The following is a 20,070-nucleotide window of genomic DNA, read 5'->3' as shown; positions in this document are numbered from 1 at the left end:
GTAGGAAATCAGGGCACTTGCTTGGGTTTTTGAAGTTTGACCTACGAAACATTCCTATGGGTTGTAGTCCAAGTGACATACCATCCTGCTAACTCGTAGGAAAAGTCCTGCACATAATAGATTTTGAGTTACAAATCTACACCTATGGGCCTCACCTATGGTTTGTAACTCTTCTATGGGTCGCAACTTTCACTCGTAGGAACTATTCTTGGACTCTGAAATTTCACTAAGTATAGAGGGGTTCCACGAGCTTTTTCTACGACTAAAGAACACCCTACAAATTGTAATGTAGGGTCGTAGAAGTGGTCCTTGACCACTGAGCTTTGACAAAGCATAAGAGTAACCTACGAATTGCCACCTACAACTCATAGGTTCTCCTACGGATTGTAGGTACCAATTGTGGACACTGATCAGTCCATTTTTCTTACTTTTTCTCAATTTTTCTCTTGGATCTAAAACTTGATCTAGGATAGAATAGTACAGGGTGTTACATAATGTCTAGTAGAGTCCTGTAGATTGGTATGAAGATGTCTTTATCCTATCTTCGGGAGGTTACAAGATATCAACAGGAATATTCTTTATATTTGGGTTTATTGTTGTGCATCGCATGTCTTATTGGTTTCTAGAATTTCACATATTTCACTCTTTCATAAGATCTCTTGCACGCGTGGCTCAATGACCGGAGGTGATGCACCCAAGCTAGCAGATAAAGTCTCAGCTAGAGGAAGATGACAACCCTGAAGTCATGCGAGAGTTGTAGCACCAACTCAGGACCGAGATAAAGCAAAGACTCTGGAGCTAGTAGCAGAGCCTCAAGCAAATCCTACTCCTCCACAGTCGATGGGGCCTAGACTAGCCCAGCAACCAGTCGCACCATCTATAGATCCAAATCTATAGGAGGCTATTGCTCAATTACTATTCATGTTGGGGACGTGCAGCAGGCCCCAACTCTAGCTATGTAAGTACTGTAGGGTCATCCTGCAACAACAGCTCCACAGGTTCAGCCGCCATTAGTACCTATTGTCACCTTGCCAGTTATAGTAGTCAGGTTATGCCATTGGAGGAGAAAAAGATACTCATAATATTTTTGAGACTCCTTCGAGGTTTCTAGTGTCATAGGGGAGGATGTCCATGAGTTTTTGACTACGTACTATTTGTTTTTTATACCTTGGGACTAGTAGAGTTGAAAAGAGTCAGTTTTATTACTTATCAGCTTTATGGGCCATCTAGGCAGTGGTGATATTCGTACTTAGAGACTAGACCAGTTGGGTCGCCTCTAATATATTAAGCTGAGTTTTTTAGGCCTTTTTGGCTAGGTTCATACCGTTGAGTGTCAAGGATCAACTTTGAGATTAGTTCTATGTGGTGAGGTTTCATGAGCTCTCTAGACATGCCACCATAATTCTACCCATAAAGCAGGAGAGGGTTCATTACTTTGTTCATGAATTTAGGATGCAGTTGAGGATAGAGACTACTAAGTCTATGGTCTCGGTGGGTCTATCATTCTTAGATGTATTTAATCATGCTTGCATAATGGAGCAGCTCTATCGCGAGGCCTGGGGAAATGACAAATGGGATCAACATCAAGTCAGTTATAGTGGGTTTCATTTGAGGAGAAGAGACTCATATAATATCACTCGCTAGTGTTATTAGCAGGATCAACCTAGACAGCATGTTTAGGTGGCACTTCAGGCCTTAAAAAGGGATTAATATAGTCAAGGTGGTCTAGTTCAGGTAAAGGTTTGAGGGATTCACATTCGGATTTTTTAGGTCATAATAGCCGTCATTTTGTGGTCGATCTTCTTAGGGATGCTATGATTATGGTGACCCTAACCATTGGTATAGATATTTCCCCAGCGTGGTATGATTGCACCAGATCTATATGCAACTTAGCTAGCTCTAGTTGTAGCACCTCGACTAGAGGCAGTGCCCAGGGTACGGATCGACAAGGTGATACTAGGGAACTTAAGGAGATCCCGAGGAGGCAGGTTAGGTAGTATTCATATGCACAAGAAAGAGGTGCTCAGGTCCACTTCTATGAAACTCCAGTAAGGGTGAATGCTGAAGCATCAGATAATGTTATCACAGGTATGATTCTTTATTCCATCAGCCCACCTTGGCATTATTTAATCTAGGCTATACATTTTTGTATGTATCTATGTATTACGCTTCCTAAATAAGTATGTGTTTTGAGCATTTGTTAGCGCCATTACGTCTTTTGACCCCTGTGGGTGAGTCTTTAATAGTGGATTAGGTGTATAGATCTTTCTTGGTAACTATCTAGGGGTGAGACACTTAGGTTGACCTTGTTGAGTTGGATATGGTAGATTTTGACATTATTTTAGGCATGGAATGGTTATCTCCCTGTCGTACGGTCTTGGATTGCTATGATGGGACCATTACCTTAGCCATGCCTCATATCCCTATGGTTGTATGGTAGGGTTGTTTTTGTCGCACACTGACTAGGTTATCTTATATGTATGAGCATAGCGATTGGTTTCTAGTGGGTGTTTAACCTATTTGGATTATATGCAAGATGCTAGTAGGAAGGGTCCTATAGTTGATTTATTCTTATTGTGCAAGAGTTTGCAAATGTGTTCTCTACTGATATACATGGCCTTCCCTCGGTGTGTGATACTAATTTTTCTATTGACCTCAAGTTGGGTACTTGTCTAATTTCTATTCCTCTTTACTATATAGCCCTAACAGAGCTCAAAGAGCTAAGTTTTCAGCTTTATGACCTCATAGTTAAGGGGTTCATTCAGCCGAGTATGTCACCTTATTGCGCCTCAATTCTATTTATGAAGAAGAAGGATGGGTCTATGCGTATATGTATTGATTATAAGTAACTTAACAAGGTGACGATGAAGAATCGATACCCTATGTCTTATATTAATGATCTTTTTGACCAGATTTAGGGTGTCGCGGTGTTTTCTAAGATTGATTTGAGATACATCTACTATCAGCTAAGGATTAGAGATGCAAACATCCCTAAGACCGCATTTAGGACTCATTACGACTATTATGAGTTCCTAGTGATGTCTTTTGGGTTGACCAATGCCCCAATGACAATCATTGATTTGATGACACATATATTCAGGCTATATATTGATTGTTTCTTCATTGTGTTCATTGATGATATTTTGGTATACTCACGATGTAAGGAGGAGCACGAGCAGTAATTAAGGACTGTGCTTCAGACATTAAGATATTAGTGGCTTTATGCCAAGTTCATAAAGTGTAACTTTTGGCTTGAATTTGTAGCATTCTTGGGGCACGTGGTATCTAAAGACAGCATTATAGTTGATCTGATGAAGATTGAGGCTATTCGTGATTAGGATAACACCATCTTAGTGATTGAGAATCGTAGCCTCATCAGATTAGCGAGTTACTATAGATGGTTTATTGAGGGATTCTCATCTATTGCAACAACTTTGACCCAATTGACTCACCTTGATGTTCCTTTTGAGTGGTTCAAAAAGTGTGAGATGAGCTTTTGGAAGCTGAAGGAGTTGCTTACTACCACTCATGTTTTGACTCTTCCAATTGAGAGAGGGGGATTCAAGGTGTATTGAGACATATTCAGCATTGGTTTGGGTTGTGTTTTGATGCAGCAGGGCCATTTTATTGCATATACATCAAGGAAGCTTATGGAGCTTATGTACAACTACCCTACTCATGATTTGGAGTTAGTGTGGTAGTCTCTGCACTTATGATTTGGAGGCACTACCTATATGGAGTCCGATTTAAGGTCTACTTTGATCATGAGAGTTTACAGTACATTATGAGATAAAAAGACCTCAACTCGAGACAATGTAAGTGGATTGAGATCTTAAAGAAATATGACCTCTCTATTCTATACCATGCAGGTAAGGCGACTATGGTAGTGGATGACTTATGCCGAAAGATGGTGAATATGAGTAGTCTAGCCTTCCTTTTTGTTTCAGAGCAACCTTTGTCATTAGACATTCAATCTTTAGCTAATAGGATGACTCGACTGGATATTTTAGATTCTAGGTGGGTTCTAGACTATGTTGGGGTTCAGTCGTCTCTTTTATAGGGGATTTTTGGTCATCAGTTTAAGGATAAGGCTTTGGTAGCTCTCTGAGATAGGGTTCTGCTAGGCAGGCCACTTTAGCTGATGGAGTTTTGAGGTTTGATGTCCACATTTATGTTTTGAGAGTTGAGGATTTGATTCAATTGATTCTTTATGAGGCCTACAACTCCAAATACTCTATTCATTTGGGCACAACAAAGATGTATTATAATCTGAGATAGCACTACTGGTGTAGTGGCATGAGAAGGGATATTGCAGACTCTGTGTCATGTTGCTTGTGTTGCCCGTAGGTGAAGGCCAAGCATTTGAGGCTTGGTTGTGAGTTTTAGAGATCACTTATTCCGTAGTGGAAGTGGAAGTACATCACCATGGACTTCGATTGCCTCTATTTCTAGAAGTGTTGATAGTATTTAGGTCATTGTTGATCGATTGACCAAGTCAGTATACTTCCTGTTACACCCCACATCTTTGAACGTGGAAGGTTCCTTAAGTTACTTAGAAGCTAGTATGTGAGCCACTTAAGTTATGACCCTATTGAACAACTCTAAGAAGGGAGAATGTGACACCTCATGGTAGGGAAGGTTGGAAATAGGGTCAAGAGAAGTCGAAAGGAGATGGAGGCCAAGTAACGAGTCGTAGAACTCGACTTATCTACGTAAACTACTAATTTAGAAGTCTTACATACATGAGTTACTTGATTACATACCAAGCTTACGTAGCAAGGGTTTCATAGGCTCTTAAAGTGAGACGAGATTACGAACCCACGAGGAGAAAAAAAAATTGTGCGGGGCAGCCAATGGGAGGGTGACATGTGGCAGCACCTAAGCAAGCAGGTGACCCACCTCTCCTTGCTTGCATAGATACGGTGGCCCAATAGGGGCTGGACATGTGTCCTCCTTAGGGGATGACACGTGTTGCCTCCTCGGACCACCAATATACATGTATATCATGTAATATGTTCAGTTTGTATTCACAAACTACAGCAGCAACAGAGGAACTAAAAACCCTAAGCTAGAGAGAAAAAGAGGCAGCCAAGGGAAAAAAAATAGGTAAGTCCCGATTTCTTTCTATGAATTAATTATCGAGAATATACCACAATGATATGGAGGTATTATAAGTATAAAATCATGGCTTGGTGCAGCAAAAATCGGACAGCAAGCAGCCACGGTGTTCAAGTCGCGCTAGAAAAAGTTCCGAGGCACAATTTTGGCTAGTTTTGAGTTACACCCTGCACTCTTGAGCTCGGAACGTCTTCTTGAGTTCCTTAGACACTATCATGTGAGCCGGATAAGCTACGACACTATCAAACAACTCTAAGGAAAGAAGATTGTGATACCTCGCGAGAAGGGAGGTTGGAGATAGAGTCATAAGAATTCGGAAAGAGTTGGAGGCTAAGAAATGAGTCGTAGGACTCGATTTACCTACGTAAGACACTAAGTTAAGAGTCTTATACACTTAAGTTGCTTAAGGATATACCAAGCTTACGTAGTTCGGATTACATGAGCTCTTAAAGTAATACGAGATTACGAACCCGCGAGGAAGGGAAAAAGACGACGCGTGGAAGCCAATGGAGGAGCGACACGTGGCAGCACCTCAAGCAAGCAGGTGATGCACCTACTTAGGGTCAAGTAGGTGATGCAGCTGCTTGGGGGAGGTGGACCCTGCTGCAACATGGCAGCCCCTAATTGGAAGCATGACACGGTGGCCAATCATGGCTTGACACGTGTCATCCTTAGGGGCTGACACGTGTCACCCCTTGGGACCACCTATATTAGTTGATATGTATCCAAAAATCTTCAGTTCAGTCACAAATTTCCAGCAGCAACGTGAGAAAAGAAAACCCTAAGAGCTAAGGAGAAAATTGCGACGGCTTGGGAGAAAAATAAGCAAAAATCAGACAGCAAGCTGCCACAACGATTCAGCACGTACATAAAATTCCGAGGCGCGATTTCGGCAAGTTTTAGTCAATTTCGGGAAAGGTAAGTTCTTCCCCTCTAATTTGAATTTCATGAGGTTAAATTAGGGTGTATTACACACCTTAGGATCTGCTGAAATTTGGGTAAAAGGTTTGAAAAGTTCAGCGTTCGGAATAAACGAATTTGGAATCGCTATAGTTAAGTTATTGTCGAAATAAGGTGTTGTACGCGTAGGGGCTGCTGCTGGTTGTGTTGTGGCGTGTTGCAGGGTCTAAAATTTATCTAAATGAAGTGGGGGAGCTGCTGGTTGCAGCCACACGACCCTCCGCTTTGCAATTAAAGGATTCACGAAAGAAAAATTAAAAACTCTAGTTTTGGTATCTTAGTTTCGAGTGAATTGTTGGGGGTTTATATTGTGTAATTTTGGTCGTAATATGTATATGTATGGGCTGCTGGTTGCATTGTTGGTTTGCTTCAGGTTCTAAGGATATGGTTGGGAATTCGTATAGGGCACATTATAGGGGAGGTTCTGCCCGATTTTCGTTAACATCCTAACTAGTTAAGGAACTAGTCGAGAAGGCGAGCGAAGGGATGAATGTTATGAATACTCGTGGGTAGTCTAAGTTGCTGAAAAGTCCAAGGTTGTTAATACTTACATTACTTCCATGTTAAATAGGTTTCGAGGACGTGATTAAGAGAAGTCCATACAAGGTATGTGAAGCGTTCTTTTGGCATGTTTTGGTATAAGTATGTTGAACTATTCTTCTTTTATTTTGGCATGTCCTGGATATAAGTTATGAATGATATGTACATGATATTTGGGATTCAATCCATTCGTAAAGCCCTGAGTATGAGTCGAGACTCTTATTTATTTCTTGATATTAGAACTTCTGTAATAGTTGAGTCATTGCCTTTTAGTCTTCTATGTGATGAAAATTAGTATATGTAAAGCCTATTTCTCCTTTCCTTTGGAATGGCTTAATTTTGAGTTAAATGGTATATGATATAGGTTTAGAGGTAATTCCATTTATGAGCTCTGATTGTAACTCGTGACTTGTAGTCACTCCTGAACATTAAGAGTCTGAAAGTAGTCAAACTACTATTCTCGAGCCTGCTATATAATGAATAGTAAGTAGAAGTAATAGCTCCTCTTTTTAGAGGCTCTGAAATGATAAATGCCATTGATTGCATGAGTTGAGTCTTTGACTAGATAAATTGTGTTTCTGATTGCATAGACTATATTTCTGATTGCATAAATTATGTGGCATTATTTTGATGCATGTTTGTGATCCCTGAAGCCCCAACTGATGTAAGCCCTAATGACATCTAAAGGGATACCTCGGATAATTACTCCCCTAGTCTTCAGGTGACGGTTCACTTGACTGTTTCATCGAGTCTTAGATAATGACTTAGTTGCATATGGTTTCTCACTACTCTACTCGTGCATACTGTAACCCATCCTTCCTCGAGTCCCATGATGGGCCGGGATATGTTATCGTGCACAGTGTTACTGCTTCTTTCACTACGTCTCGGGCTGGATATGTATAGTTCCACGCATGAGGAGACGATGTCGTACGTGAGGTGTGATATATGTTATATGTTATGACGATACGATTATTCACCGAGTCCCGGGCCGGCTGTAATATGATAGTATATGTGGTGAAATAAGGAAGGAACACCGAGTCCCTCCTTAGAGGGCCGGGTACATATGTATATTATGATGGTACGCTATAGACGTACACCACTCCATTCACCGAGTTTCTCACTAAAGGGCCGGATACTTTATGTAGGCATGCATATGAGATTAAAGCAATACATTGTGACCCTGAGCCCTGTAGTGAACCGGGTATAATACGATGATATACATGATAAGATGATACCGTATACGATGGTATAATACCGTATACGATGATATGATGAAATGAAATGCATTATGACACGATGATTTGTGATTATGAAGTAATGATAATGACACTTAGTTCACTAGAGGGCCGGGCACAGTATATGATGGTGTATAGGATCACGTGTCCTAAGGTGCAGGTACAGTAAATTGTTAATTGTTATACTTATCCCCTGCATCCCTATTTCAGTTATGATCTCAGTTACGATATGTTATGATTTACATACTCAGTACATATATCGTACTGACCCCCCTTTTCTCGGGGGGCTGCGTTTCATGCCCGCAGGTATAGATGTTTATTCTGGAGATCCATCAGCGTAGGAGTTCCTCTCAGCTGTGTCGGAAGTGCTTCACTGTTCTGGAGCCTAAATTTTGATGTTGGTCACTTAATGTATATATTTGTACATTCAGGGGTACGGCGGGGGTCTTGTCCCGCCATATGTTGTTGTTACTATTCTTAGAGGTCTGTAGACATATATATATGTGGGTTGTTTGTGAGTTAGTTTCGATGTTGCCTATTCGATATGTTGTGAATGTTTTTGTTATAGCAGCCTTGTCGGCTCGCGTGCCCTTTCATGATATGATATAAATGAAAGAGGCTACATGTACATGAAAAAGTTTTAAACTATTAGGGTTTTTGTATATAGTATCACATCACACACGATTCAACTTAAGGGTAACTGATATATACGCATGAGGGGGTCCAGGTTGGACCCCAGTCTCGGCCCACGGGGTTGGGTCATGACATTTTGGCCAATTTCGGGTAAGGTAAGGCTTCTCCTTTAAATTTGGACTTTATGGTGTTATTATAGGGTGTATTACACACCTTTTAGGCTGATGAAAGTTGGGGAAAAGTCGTAAAAAGTTCGACGTTCGGAATAAACTAAAATGAAGTCGCTATAGTTGAATTGTTGTCGAAATAAAGTATAGTTCTTGTGAGGTGCTGCTGCAGGGGTGTGGCTTGTGGTTTCAGGGTCTAAATATGTTCTAAATGAGGTGGGGGAGCTTCTGGTTTCATCCACATGACCCCCCACTTCGTACGGTTAAAGGTTTGGCAAAATGGAAACTAGAAACCCTATTTTGATATCATATTTTTGAATAAGTAGTTTGGAGTTTATGTTGTATATGGTTGGTGTGAATTGATGCAGGTTGTTGTTGTTGTTGTTTGGCTGTAGGTATTAGGGACCTAATTGGAAATTTGGATAGGGCACATTATAGGGGAGGTGCTGCCCAATTTTCGTTAACGCCTTAACAAACTAAAGAACTAGTTGAGGAAACGACTAAGGAAATAGATTCCGTTAATACTAAGGTGTAACCTAAGATGCTGGAAAGCTAAGAGTAGTTGATATTCATATTACTTTCATATTGAATAGGTTCAGAGGATGATAAGATGAGCAGGATAAAGAGTAACTCCCAAGAGGTATGTGACGCTTCTCTTGGTATGTTTTTAGTATAGGTATGTAAAGCCTATCTTTTCTCTTTTGGCATGTCTTAGATGTAAGATGGATATGATATGAGCTTTGGGGGTAATTCCATTCCCAGGTTCTGAATATGACTTCAGGACCCTCACTTACTTTTGAATGATTAAACTTTAAAGTAGTAAGCTGCTATCTTTGAGTCTTCTATATGACTGTATAACAAATGATTCGACTAAGCTCTTATTTGTAACAAAAGAAAGGCTCTGAGATAACCAATGCTCAGACTGCTGTAAGATATTTCACATTGGTAACGTCTAAGATTTCAAAAAAAAACTCCTTTTTACATAGTCCTTAGGAAAAGTTAGAGAGTATACGTCAGATACCTTCTACCCTGATCCCCAGGTGAGGGTTCATTTGATAATTTCATTGAGTCTCAGATAATGATTTAAACTGTGTTTTGTTTCTCACTACTCTACTCGTGTATACTATAACACTTCTTCTCCGAGTCCCGGGCTGGTTGTCAGATTTGTGCAATTCACTGCATTGTTCACCGAGTCCCTCACTAGAGGGTCGGTATCCGTATGTATATATATGATGGCCTGGGGCCTGATACTGATACTATGATGATGTGTTGTAATAAGGTGACGATGGCCTGGGGCCTGATACTGATACTAAGATGATGCGTTATAATAAGGTGACGATGGCACGGGGCCTGATACTGATACTACATATATGATTCACCAGACCCCTGACGGGGCCGATTGTATTGAAAATTTGAGAATGCATGTTTTTGTGATTCAGAGAGTACTGGTACATGTTTCTGATTTGATAATTGGTTCCCCTGCTTCTTTATTTTGGGTATACCTTCAGTTGTACTATGTTACGTTTTACATACTCAGTACATATGTCGTACTGACCCCCTTTCTCGGAGGGGCTGCATTCATGCCCGCAGGTACAGATACAAGTTTTGGGAGTCTGGCAACTTAGAATTCTATGCAGCTCAGCTGGAAGAGGCTCCATTGTATCGGGGCCTAGTTTTTGATACTGTCCACTAATGTATAACATTATTTTGTCCATTTGGGGGTACGGCGGGGGCCCTGTCCCGCCATATATTGTCATTTATATATTTAAAGGTCTGCAGACATGTATATGTGGGTTGTGTATGTCAGTTTGATTCAGATGGATCCGCATGATATATGATATATGTTATTATGTTATGCAGTCTTGTCGGCTTGCGTGCCCTGTCATGTTGTGATAAAAACGAAAAGGGCTACAAGTTTATGAAAATGTTGTCGCCCAATGGGACTCTGTTATATAATATTATTTTATTTATAGTTCAATTTGACCACAACTAATAGTTGGGTATATGGGGGGTCCAGGTCAGACCCCAGTCGCGGCCTACGGGGTTGGGTCGTGACAAAAGTGGTATCAGAGAAGTTCGTCCTTGGATTGTCTGCAGACCGTGTCTAGTAGAGTCTTGGTTATCGATGTGTTGCGCGCCACATTTATAAACAAGAAGCAATAGGTGATTTAGGATGTTTCCTTTCCTTCACATCTGATATCGTGCTTTAGATCCGAGTCATAGGAAAATTCCTTATACTAACCTTAGATCTTAATAGAAGGACGACACCAATAGAAGGAAGTAATTAACGAAATGGAAAGCTACGAAGCATGCAGGTAAGTAAAGTAAAGCCATGGAAGATATCATCGGGTAAGGTATTGAAATATAAAGTTGAAACCTGAAAGGAAAGCAGACAGAAAACTGCAACAGATGCAGTTTGGAGTTGGACATATGAGGTAAGTCCAGTATTTTTATATTATTGTTGACATTGAAAGCCCTGTGCGGCTGTGAAACGAATATATATATATATATATATATATGTTGTCCCTGTGAGGCATTTTTGGTATTTTCTGCGTGCAGGTTTTGGGATACTAAGAAGTATAGAGGAAACTCTACCGAAATTTTCCCAGAATAGGGAAAAGAAAATGAAGCATAGAATTTCGAGATGTCTGAGAAATTGATACCAAGTACCCCTACTGTGTTTAACTAAAGCTGTAAGAGGTATCCTTCAGGTCGCTGATAAGGGGCACCCTTTTCACTTAAAGAATTTTATTTCGGAGGAACAAAAGCTTATTTAAGTAGTAAAGTTCAGACTATGGTATCTCCAACCGTATTTGTACTGTAGTAATATAAACAGAGGGCTCAGGAAGAAGGATAAGATGTCCCGCGAATGAGATGAGTTGTTCAAAGCTCGAGGATAAACTCAGAAGGAGACCAGGTAGGTCAAGTACTAAAAGAAGTACTGTGATGTTTAAGAGGTTTTGATTTCTTCCAACAATGGTTGGAAAATGATTTATGATAATAGTTTATAGTTCTCCACCGACTAATTAGGGAAAGAGCTTCGAACAGAAGCACCTCAAAGAGATGTCAAGAACTGAACATGAATACGAACCAAAAGGGGGATATGCAAGTATGAATTGAACAGTGTGATACGAGGATGCAGGGATAAAGTGGAACCACTAGTAAGACGCACTCAGTACGTGTTGACTAAGTTAAAGGCCTGCGTTGAGAATGTAGTAAGAGCATGGGGCTTATACAAAAGAAATGACGCGTGTATACAACTTCGCCCCAAAAATAGTGGAACCCTTAAGGGACGAGGATGGAAATTTAAGGAACAAATGACGCAACTTCTATTCTCCCCAAGAAGCAAAGGATATAGGTTGGGACAAAGCTACTATTTCAAAAAAAACCTTAAATAATTATCGTCGGAATACTAGTACTGCCTAGTGGAAATAGGAACGACTACAAGTACTAGTTAAATTTTGATGAAGATAAGTAGAAGGTGGCCTTGGACGAGTTGCTCCATGAGCCCCACTACTCAAGTACAGATTAATAAATGAGATGTCGCACTATGTATGGAAAAGTTCTCATCGCTTCGTGATTTAGCCAAGGCTCCGTACGCGAATAGTCCGTTTATAAAATATGAAGATAGATGGAGACATGATGCAGTGCCAAGTAGATTGGAGGAAGAGATTGGGAGAAATTGAGACTGGACAAAGAGACATAGAGCAAGGTACAAGAAGATGAAAGTACGAGTACCCTCTAAAGAGGGGAAGTTAATGAGAAAATGGAAAAAGTAAGGTGAAGGCAATCGATATGGGAATATATTTGAGAGGGACGTCTAAACTTCAATAAGATATCTAGCCGAACCAAGTTAGAAAGGTCTGAAAGCCACTAATAATTGGATAGAAGCCAGAAAGATACATAAGGCAGCGTTAAGAAGTTTGTGACGAGACCCTGAACAACATAACACTAGGAGGCGGCTGCGTATAAAAATAGAAGAGTGTAACCATGAAAGGATATCGAATAACTCAAGAAATACTACAACGGATAATGACAACATGCTAGACCAAAAGCCAAAATGTTGGCTAAAGAGTTGGTCGCAAATGGTGTTGCGATAGATATATAACCAAGGACAAAGGAATAGAAAGCCCCCTGTGGTAAAAAATGAGAAGAACACAAAGTGAATAGAGGATAGGGGAGCTTAGATGTCAAATCCTTTTAAAGCTATGCCAGCTAATAATAGCCAAAACTCAAAGCGGCTCCAAAGGTCACTATAGGAACGAACTTTAGCACTACTCCATAGCCCACCCTAATGATGGGTGCGTACAGAAAAGGGGGAATACAATAGGAGAAGTTAAACCAAAATGACCAAAAAGGGACATGGTCGTAGTGGAATTAAAAGATCTACCCCTATACCAGTTGCAAGATAACAGAGGGAAGGACAGGGCGAAACATAAAGACTCGCGGGACAACATTGAGGTAATAATTGGGCTAAATTGAGTGCCCGCACATCGTAGAAAGGATTTCAACAAAACGCGACACAAAGACTTCCCAAGGAGGTCACCCATCCCAATATTACTCTCACCCCAGCACGCTTAACTTTGATATTCTGATGGAACTTAACGTGTTAGTGCTGGTGTGGTCGCACGAGATGGAAGAATTTGAACTAGCGACGGAGAAACAATATGAGATTATGTACCCAGAGTATTATAAGATACGTTAAAGCAATTGTAAGAAGGACTTAAGCAAAACAAGAAGGATTAGCTAATTGCTTACTAATGACACACTCGATCCACAGTCCTGCAATATAGTACCTGTTAATGAGAGGCAAACCATCGAAGGGCTATATGGGCCAGTGGACGAGGGAATTTCAACACCACTTGGCAGCTAACTCTGAGGGAGAAAAAGAAAAACCCAAAAAGGAAAGGTACCAGCTAATGTAATTTACGAATGATCGGAAGCAATACCCAAGGTCAAAAATTCCACAATATGACCAGGACTACAAGACTCACTCCACACTTCATTGACAGACGGCTCATAAGGGAATGTTACATGTGGATTAATGATATTAACCTCTGCTTCTTCGATCAAAGGCTACATACTCAGCCAAGAAGGTGTAAAATTATAGAATAAAAGAGTGGTAGGACCTTACGGAGTCCCTACAGCTATTGTCCTAGGCAAGGGAGCCCAAGTTGCAATTAACTATCGAGAGATACAAAGATAGGCTAAGAAAAATTACCGAGATGGAATTAGTGCTACGGGTGGAGTAAGACATGGCCACGAGTGGACCAAAGATCTACCCCGACATCGGGTATAGGATAAGGAAAACAAAACCAGGGTAAAACATGAGGACTAGCGAGATAATGCTAGGATACTTCTTGTACCCTCTCGTCATTTTGTAAGGAGGAAAATGACATAGGATAATGTGTCTAGAAGATTACAAGTGGGGGTAAGGAAAGTGGTGAAAGAGCTTAAACGAAACTAGCAGAACTAGCCGGTTACCACAGGATGGCAAGTATATACGCCAAAATTCCATCGGAATTATACCAGATCATGTTAGACAACGCACAAAATGACTACGAGAGCCATTATATGAGGAGAATGCATCATTATTCTGTAGCCAACCCTAAGGATTGGAAAAAAAGGGGAAGAAGAACCCAAAAGATAGAATGCTAGTTAAAGTTCTGGAAAGAGTCGAGAAGGACTATACGAGGCTAATGACTCGCAAGTTATCAACGTCATTATGCACCCATTTTATACTTTGTAAGAGTAGGGTGCTATATGGGTTATTGTAAGTAGGCTAATGAATCAGCCCATTTGCTTCCAAACAAGAGCACCTATGCTGCTAAAATTAGGGGAAGTTATAGAACATGGAGAATGGTAAGGTTCCGTGAGGTTTTCCCAGTTAATATCTCAAATAGAGGGACTTTAATTATGATTAACGTCTAGAGATCAATCCAAGAAGAGATTGGGAGCACAGACCAGTCTTCGTACCGCATTTTCCTTCGAGATGCTGAATAGACTAAGCATACTATCAGACGCTAGAAGATATGTCATGAGCTGGTGTTGTTAACTTCAAAAATAGCTGGGATGATTATCTATCACTTATCAAGTTGCCTATAATAATAACTACTACTCCCGTATCCCAATGGCCCCGTATAATATTGGTAGAGCAAGACGTGTAAGTCCCCAATTAGATGGGTCGATGTTAGAAAAAACTAAGCTAAAAAGGCCCCGACATGATTAAGTAAGCTATTGACTAATGACCCAGAATCGGCAGAAATGATATACAGATAATCGACGTCGACATTCAGAGTTCAAATTGATGATTGGATGTTCATAACGGAGTCACCCAAAAAAAGGAACTTAACCCAAAATATATTAGACGGTATCAAGTTACTCATAAGGTGGGCAACGTGGCGGGTAAGTTGACCTTACCACCTCATTTGGAAACTATACGTCCAGCCCATCAGGTAAGAATGCTTTGCAAGGGTACTGATGAGTCACCAATGGTATATTCTATAGATAAGGTCCAGGAGATGAAATCCCGTGAGGAAAAACCTATCGCCTTCTTAGATCGGCAAATTGAAATATTATAGACTAAAGACGTGCCTTCCGTTAAGATACGGTGGAAAAACCAAAACTAGAAAGAGGATGACCGGGGAAACTAAAGAGAACATAAAATACAAGTATTCGCACCTGTAACCGATGTCTACAGGTAACTCCAACTCTTGAGCACTCGTATGTTAATAATATAGATGGAAATGTATGTGATAGCATAAAGGAAAGGAACCCCTCTATAATTTATATAAAATCTTAAAGGAAGTTGCATTTAACATTCGGGGATGAATGTTCTAAAGGAGGGAAGGATGTTACACCCCACATCTTTGAACTTGGAAGGTTCCTTAAGTTACTTAGAAGCTAGTATGTGAGCCACTTAAGTTACGACCCTATTGAACAACTCTAAGAAGGGAGAATGTGACACCTCATGGTAGGGAAGGTTGGAAATAGGGTCAAGAGAAGTCGAAAGGAGTTGAAGGCCAAGTAATGAGTCGTAGGACTCGACTTATCTATGTAAACTACTAATTTAGAAGTCTTACATACGTGAGTTACTTGATTACATACCAAGCTTACGTAGCAAGGGTTTCATAGGCTCTTAAAGTGACACGAGATTACGAACCCACAAGGAGAAAAATATTGCGCGGGGCAGCCAATGGGAGGGTGATATGTGAAATCACCTAAGAAAGAAGGTGACCCACCTGCTTGGGGTCAAGTAGGTGACCCACCTGCTTGGGGGAGGTGGGCCCCACTGCCACGTGGCAGCCTCTCCTTGCTTGCATAGATACGGTGGCCCAATAGGGGCTGGACACGTGTCCCCCTTAGGGGCTGATACGTGTCGCCTCCTAGGACCACCAATATACATGTATATCATGTAATATGTTCAGTTTGTATTCACAAACTGCAGCAGCAACAAAGGAACTAAAATCCCTAAGCTAGAGAGAAAAAGAGGGCGGCCAAGGGAAAACAAATAGGTAAGTCCCGATTTATTTTCGTGAATTAATTATCTAGCGTATACTAAGATGATATGGAGGTATTAGAGGTATAAAATCATGGCTTGTTGCAGCAAAAATCGGACAGCAAGCAGCCACGGCGTTCAAGTCGCGCTAGAAAAAGTTCCGAGGCACAATTTTGGCTAGTTTTGGCCAATTTCGGGTAAGGTAAGGCTTATACTTTAAATCTTGACTTTATGGTGTTATTATAGAGTTTATTACACACCTTTTAGGCTGCTTGAAGTTGGTAAAAGTCGTAAAACGTTCGACGTTCGGAATAAACTAAATTGAAGTCGCTATAGTTGAATTGTTGTCGAAATAAAGTATTATTCTTGTGAGGTGCTGCTACAGGAGTGTGGCTTGTGGTTGCAGGGTCTAAATATGTTCTAAATGAGGTGGGGGAGCTTCTGGTTGCAGCCACACGACCCCCCGCTTCGTACGGTTAAAGGTTTGGCAAAATGGAAACTAGAAACCCTATTTTGATATCGTATTTTTGAATAAGTCGTTCGGAGTTTATGTTGTATATGGTTGGTGTGAATTGATGCAGGTTGTTGTTGTTGGTTGGGTGTAGGTCTTAGGGAACTAATTGGAAATTTGGATAGGGCACATTATAGGGGAGGTGCTGCCCTTAGCGAACCGGGCATAGTGTATGATGATGCATATGACTACGTGTCCTAAGGTGCAGGTATATTAATTTGTTAATTGTTACACTTGTCCCCTATATTCTTGTTTTAGTTATGGTCTCAGCTATGATGTGTTATATTTTACATACTCAGTACATATATCGTAGTAACCTCCCTTTCTTCGGGGGGGATGCGTTTCACACCCGCAAGTACAGATACTTACTTTAGAGATCCGCCAGCTTAGGACTCCCACTCAGCTATGTCGGAAGTGCTCCACTATTCCGTAGCGTAGCTTTTGGTGCTGATCGTATAATGTATATAGTTGTTTATTCAGGGATACGGCAGGGGCCCTGTCCCGCCTTATGTTTCTGTATCTTTTTACTCTTAGAGGTATGTGGACAAGTATGTGGGTTGTATATGTATGTGTGAATAGTTGTGCTTATATATTACGATAGTCTCATCAACTTATGTATGTTGTCTTGCCTATTGGCACGCTATGACTCAAATAGGAGACAAGTTTCCTTATAGTTAGCAAGGGTACATGTGAGTGTCCAGTTCGGGCACCCGTCATGGCCTATGGGGTTGGGTCGTGACAGAAGTGGTATTAGAGCGGTCCTTCCTAGGAATGTCTATAGACCGTGTTTGGTAGAGTCTTATTTATCGATGTGTTGTGCATCACATCTATAAACAGAAGGTTATAGGATATTTAGGATGTTACCTTTCTTTTATATCTGAGATCGTGCTATAGATCTGAGTCATAGGAAAACTCCTTATATTAACATTGGATTTTAGCAGAAGGACGACATCAACCGGAGGAAGTAATTGACGACATTGGAAGTTACAAAGCACGCAGGTAATCAAGGGAACAAAAGATATCTGTTGGGAAAGGTATTGACACATGATTGAAACGTAAAGTCGAAAATCGAAAGAAAAGTAGACTGGAAAGTGTAACAGATACAGGTTGAGTTGGACACACGAGGTAAGTCCATCATTTCCATACTATTATTGATATTGAAAGACATGTGTGGCTGCGATATGAGATGATCTTGAAAGCCCTGTGTGGCTGTGATATGATATGAATATATATATATATATGTTGTCCCTATGAGGCATTATTGGTATTTTCTACGTGCAGGTTTTGGGGATAGTAAGGAGTATAGAGGAAACTCTGCCGAAATTTTCCTAGAACAAAAAAAAGGGGTAATGAAATATAGATTCTTAATATGTCTTGGAAGTTGATACCAAGTACCCCATTATGTTGAACTAAAGCTGTAAAGGTACCCTCCAGGCCATCGATAAGGAGCACCCTTTTTACTTAGGAAATTTTATTTCGGAGAAACAAGAGACTATCTGAGCAGCAAAGTTCAGACTAAGGTATCTTTAGCTGTATTTTGCCTTAGGGAAAGCTCATGTTGAGGGGCAAGATGACTGATGATGGATTTTCATTCTTGTTGGAAAGTACAGAACCCTCAACTATTATTTGAGGACAAGATAAGTTGTTCACAACTCAAGAATAGATCTAGAGGGAGTCCATGTGAGTCAAGCACTAAGGAGCATTGGGATGCTCATTGGATTTTAGTTCCCTGTTGGTGGTGATTGGAATATGCTTTAGGATAATACTTTATTAGCCCTTCACCAACTAATTGAAGATGGAATCTATGAGAGGAAATTCGAACAGAAGCACCCCAGATAGATGTCATGAATTGAATATGCAAGTATGGGTTTAAAGGTGTGGTACAACAATACGGAGATAAGGTAAGACCACTAGTAATGCGCACGTGGTATGTGTTGACTAGATTAAAAATCTATGTTGGGTAAATAGTAAGGGCGAAGGGCATAAGGTATAAAGAAATGATTCGTGCACACAACGTCGGCCCAAAAATAATGGAACCCTTAAGAGACAAAGACGGTAAACTTAAGGAATAAATGGTGCAACTTACGTTCACCCCAAGAAACAAAGAATATAGGTTGGGATAAAGCTACTACTCTGAGAGAACCTTGGACAATCATCGTCGGAATACAAGTATTGCCTAATTAAAATGGGAACGACTATAAGTGTGAATTAACCTTTGACAAAGATAAGGAGAATGTGGCCTTGGATGAGTTGTAGATGAGATATCACATTATGTATGGAAAGACTCTTGTCACCTCGTGATTTAGTCAAGGCTTCGCACGTGGATAATCATGTTATAATTTGTAAAGAAAGACGTGCGTGTGATATAGTACCAAGTAGATGGGGAGACCAGATTGGACAAATTTGAGACTGGACATAGAGACATAGAGCAAGGTATAAGTGGATAAAGGTATAAGTACCCCTTAAAAGGGGAAAGCGGGTAAGAGAAATGCAAGGGTGAGATGGAAACAATGGACAATACAATATATTGGACATAGATGCTTAAACTTTAATAAGATCCCTTGTTGAAACTAGTTAGGAAGGTCTGAAAACCACCAATAATCGGGTACAAGTCAGCATGGTATTTAAGGCGGTGTTAAGAAGTTTTTGGCAAGACCCTACACGACATAACGTTAGAAAACCCTCGATAAGACCTACAAGAAAAAAGAAAGATAAATAAAAAAGAAAGGTGAGCTCATGAATGCTGTCCAAAGTCACATCAAAGTTGATTGTATCTCTAACTTCAAAAATTAATTTTGGGTAGTTCATAAGGAGTTTGGATTTGATCTTCGGATATATCATAGCCTTCTAATGAAGTATAGTTTCTACAGAATTAAGTTCCTATTTATTTGAATGTTCCTGCACCAAGAATCGTATGTTTTGGTGAGACTACATGAAATTATTATAAGAATAGGTCAGATTTATGGCCAACTTTATTGATTTTTGTAACTTTAGGAGGGTTTTTCTCTTGATTTTTTAATATGATGTAGACTTCGAAGTCTAGTTTCTATGGAATTAAGTTGCTTGTTATTTGAGCGCTCCTACACTAAGATGTGGATGTTTTGGCGAGACTACACATATCTATAAATTTGGAGACTAGCTTCAAAAATTGATTTCCATCAATCCATAAGGGCCTTTCCTTAACTTTTAGATATGTTGTAGATTTTAAACCTTAGTTTGTAAAAAATCAAGTTTCTCATCATTTGGATGCTCCTATAGCAAAATACAGACGTTTTTGTGACACTGCACATATCTGTGAGAAAAAAATGCTAGAGTTAGAGACCAACTTCAAAAATTGATTCCCTAAAATTTAGAAGGATTTTCTCTTTAATTTGTAAATATATCATACATTTGTGAGTCTAGTTTTCG

Source organism: Solanum dulcamara, chromosome 8 (genome assembly GCF_947179165.1).
Source record: "Solanum dulcamara chromosome 8, daSolDulc1.2, whole genome shotgun sequence".
Taxonomy (NCBI): Eukaryota; Viridiplantae; Streptophyta; class Magnoliopsida; order Solanales; family Solanaceae; genus Solanum; species Solanum dulcamara.
This window is presented reverse-complemented; position numbering follows the sequence as displayed.